Source organism: Parasteatoda tepidariorum, chromosome 7, assembly GCF_043381705.1.
Source record: "Parasteatoda tepidariorum isolate YZ-2023 chromosome 7, CAS_Ptep_4.0, whole genome shotgun sequence".
NCBI classification, from domain to species: Eukaryota; Metazoa; Arthropoda; class Arachnida; order Araneae; family Theridiidae; genus Parasteatoda; species Parasteatoda tepidariorum.
The window spans coordinates 82,138,178-82,143,136 of NC_092210.1; positions in this window are offsets into that span (position 1 = coordinate 82,138,178).

Here is a 4,959-nt window from a genome sequence, read left to right on the forward strand (position 1 = left end):
TTTTTTTTTTGGAAAATATAATAATGAAATAAGAATCAACGTTTACAATTTAATATTTTGAAATTTATTTTTTCGCATTTTTCTCAGAAAAAATTTAAAAACAAAAATGAAATAATGAAAAAAATATTTTACACAATATTTTGCTTTCTTCAAAATATCCTCCCCGCGCTTTTATAACTGCAGCACACACTCGAGGCATCCGATCAATCAGCTTTTTTAATGTTATCTTGTCTATTTTTCGCCACTGCTCTTGAAGGACTTTCCACATATGATTTATGCTGGCTAATGGATCGAAGACCGAAGGTAGGAGGACGAACCTAAATAGTTCCTGTGCAGAATTCATTATAATTGCTGAAAAATCATTAAATTCTGAAAAAAAATCTTTTTTTTTATTTGACAATAACTTCGTCAAAAAACATGTTTTTTTGGAATTTTTTTTCTTTAAATGAAAGCCAAAAGTCCAAATTTTTCAATGGTATAGTAAAAATTAACAATATCTAACCCCTTTGTGCCCGTACATCGCGTCAAACTTCACAAAAAATTAATACATTTTTCTATGATTGTTTAGATTGAAATTGTATATAGTTGCAAAATATATTAATTAAAAACAATTCAAGCACATTAAAGTAGAAATTTTAAGCTTCAAAATGAGCTGAAGCAGAAGCATTTTTGATCATTTTTAAAGAAGTTATGACACTTTGAATTTTGCCATTTTTTTATAAGTTTCTAAGTGTACTGATAGTTCTAGGTGTTCTAGGTGAGCGGTACTGTAGTATTAAATGACAAAATCTAAAATCATGAAACATGAATGGTTGAATAGTTCGTGAGAACGTAGAAACTATTTGGATGTTTTAATGAAAATGTTGTATTTTCTCACTTAAAATTGCATACTCTAAAGTGATGCAAAAATTTGAAAATTTTTCATTTCAGACATTTATAGACCACTAGCTGAATGAATGCCCTGTATTCGTAAGGTGTGAAAGGAATAAAAAGTCACTAAATCAGTGATAAACAGCACTACTAAATCATGCACTAAATTAAAAGACATGTTTGTCCGTTTTTTAAAAACTATATACTTGACTTAACGTTATTAAATTAAGCAAAACAGGTGCTAGAAGCTCATCTCATCAAAATTAAGATTAATTAATTTTATTCAGTATCATCTGGCATAATGATGTTACTCGAGGCCAACTCACGATATTTAAAATTTACCAAGCTGAGAAATTTTCTCCTGCACTTTTCTTTCGAAATGTCTTCAAAACATATTTCCATGATATTTATAATAAAAATGCACAGTATTGGTGCAATTTTTAAAACGATGGACACCAAATTCTTCTCATAAATTCTTTGAATCTTTATGAGTGTATAACCGCACCAATTACCATAATGCCAGTAATGCAATTTACCGTAATTGATTATGATTCATTGCCGGCATTAATAGTATGGGGACATTTTACGTTTCCTTATAGTAAATAATCATATTTCCTCCATTAATTCTGTTTTTTTTTAACTACATCCTATTTTCTTTATCTCAGCTATCAGTAGCTATTGTCAAAATTAATTGAGTCGCTCAGAAGCCAATGCGGTTAAGTCCAAAACACAACAATTGAGAAAATTAATGTTTTTTGATACATTAGTTCTTAAAATTCCTGGTTTATTAATTTAATTAGAAAAGTGTATAAACTCTTTTTTCGAGGTGTAAACTCTGCAAAAAACAAGATATATACAGGATATGTAAATAAAAACGTAAGTATTTATTGAAATAATGACAGCATCTTAAAAATTTTAGGACTTATACCTTTTGGCAGCTGAAAAAGATAAGAAATTTATGTCTTCTAGTATAAACGAACTTCGATTTTTCTCAATCATCACTAGATACAGTGACTAACAGAAAATAAACTGTTGGATTATTTCAAAAATTGTTTTTTACTTCAAAACTAAAGTGGCACTTTTCTTTGTTTTAGGCAATGAAAAAAAAAATTTAAAAAATAAAAAATACCACATTTTAAGAAAATACTACGAAAAATACCTTACCCCTTTTTTTGGTGAAAAAATACTACCGTAGTATTAAAAATACTACGTCTGGCAACCCTGTACTATGAATTTCTTGTTTTTCAGTGCTACCAACAAATATTGAAAGAAGAAGAATAATTTAATTTTTATTTCAAAAATTATGTAACAAAATATTGATAAAAGGTGGACTTATTCACAATGGCTTCTGAAATCATTATATAATATGTTCAGAAGCTATTAAAAAAATTGCTGTCTAACCTAGAAAAAAGTAACCAACGAGTAAATCCTTTAATAACTAAGAAGATTATTATTTATTTCATCGAAATTTCCAAAAATCAGAAAATATCAAAAAATGGACTTAACCGCATTGGCTTCTGAGCGGCTCAATTAAGTATCATTGGCTGCTATTGATAATATTGGCATATTATGGATTTTTTTTCTTTTTTTTTACGTTTCTATTCTGCGAGTTATTGTTTCTTTGCAATACAAAACCTTTTTTTCTCTTAATTGCCTGCATTTTAAAAAATTTTGTCTTATATCAACACGTTTTAAAAGCATAACTTTAAGCAATATAAACATTGGTTTCGAAAATAACTTTAAAAATACTTATTTGGTCACTCAGTTAGCCTATGTCACGCCGTACAGGGTGATCGTATAATCTGAAGTAATGAATAAAAATTAATTAGCATAACAGAACACGCACTAAACATCTTTTTTCTGTTATTTTTTAAATATGTGAAGGAAAAACGAATTATCGCTTAATTAAAAACAATGGCTACAGCTAAGACAAAAAAAAAATTATGTCTTTCTCGAACAATCTAATGAAATTTTTGAGCAATTTTTAAGAATGTGGACAAAAATGTCATCTTTTAAGTGTTTTTCAAATTTTAACTTGATAGTGTGAACTGTTCGAGAGTTTTACGAAAAAGAGAGACTCTTTTCAATCCCTATTTAACTCCCAAAGGTGTAGAATATCAAAATAATCTTCCTATTATGTTTTTTAATGTATTAATCCTTTCTTACTATTTTATAACCGGTGTAGAACAACAGACCCAATTCTGAGTTTGCGACAAGTGCTCAACTCCGCAGACTTGTAATATTGAACCCTACCCAGAAGACAAGGGAACTCCTGAATCTAGCAATGAGACACACTTACCTTCGTGTAGGACACTTACCTTCGTGTAGAAGACACTTCGTGGACACTTACCTTCATGGAAAGAAAAAGCCAACGAAACTTTCTACGCTAAGCCCGAGGGCCAGGGTATTTGAACTCATGATCCATCTATCGCGCTGCGGATATATATTTTGTGTCATCACTGTGGTCGGTTCGAGCCGGGAGCAGAATTCGTATCAACCGAACACCGCCGGGATTCATGCTTGGATCACCTCATGGGATGGTGGATGTTCTTTTCCCTGAGACACCTCGGCTAATTGTATCATTTGCAAACACTAGTTGCAAGTTTAAATTAAAAAGCCAAGAACTAGATGATGAAACAAGAGCCAAAGTTGAGCCCTTAACGAATATAACTCAAAGGTCAACAGGAACCCTCATAATATTACGTTTTACGTTTGTTTTAAAACTGATAGTATAGATTAGTTTGTGCATTAAGCAGTTAATATAAATTTAAAGAAATGAGATATTATTTTCTTACTTTTCCGAGGAGAACAAATTTAAGAAGCCTATTGAAAGTCATTTCACGTTTAACCAGAAATGTTAAGTGAAAAAAAAAGCATGACAGGCTTAGTTATTTAATAGCAGTCATTAACAAATTACTGTTATAGTTTCTTAGTTATTAACAAGGCTTTAGATTTTGTAAAATCAAAACAACACGGTCAGGATAATGTATTTATTCAGTTGAAAATTCCAAAAACAACACTTTTCAACAAAATCATAAAGGATATCTGTGGTATAAGAAGCCATATGGAATCCTTACAAGTACTGGCATCATCTGAGGAAATTGATATTTCAACTCAATAAATTTTAAAAGTTAATATTTGAGTGAAATTTCAAGTACTTCACGGGTATCTTGAAGAAGAAGATTTTGAAATAAGCTCTCAAAAAGTGCGCAGCTCACTTAGCCTCGCTTGAAAACAGACTCGACACAAAGACAAAATTCGTCATTTAAAAAACAATCACTGATCTTTTTGAACTCGCATCTGTGCTATCTACTTCCTTTTCTGGAATTTACATTACAACCGGAATAATTAAGTATGTGAAAGAAATAGAAAATTGACTTTTTTATTTAAGTTACTTTTGTTCTTACATTTCATGACTTAGCATGAAATTTTTCAAAACAATTGTTTTGAGAGGTTTATAAGTCATCAAATATCAGAATATCAAGTATTTGTTGACTGGAAAAATAGTGTCCATTCACTGTTAGGAACTGTTAGTTCACTTGGCTATCTCGCAATTTATTACTTTAAACATTAAAATATGGGTTTCTTTCAATTTCCCTTTTTTACATAATTTTCTTTTTACAACAAATATCTTGCCATTTACCTAAATTTGCAGATTTTAAAAATATTATGACGTCTTTAGAGATTCGAGCTTTATTTACCACTAGCCGCCTAAGGCGGCCAGCTGTCCGCCACGCTGAAGGTTTTCACAAATAAAGTTTTTTAAAACATAGTGGACAAAGATTAGAAGATTTTAAAGATTAGTGGACAATTAAAGTGTTCCTGTCCAGCAATTTTGTCTTCATATCCAGTTCTGCTGCAGATGTGTTATAGCTCTTGAGGATGTTTGAAATTACATAGCTACAACGCTTAAGAAAAAAAAACTAAAATGCTAAATACATGAAAAGAACACGAAAACGAATAAATTTTTTATGGTATCAATTTCTATTTCTATATAATTTTTTATGGTATCAAATTCTATTTCTATATCTGTTACGTCAAGCACTCAGGTATTATAATTTGATCTAGTTGTGCTTGTATAATTTTGAT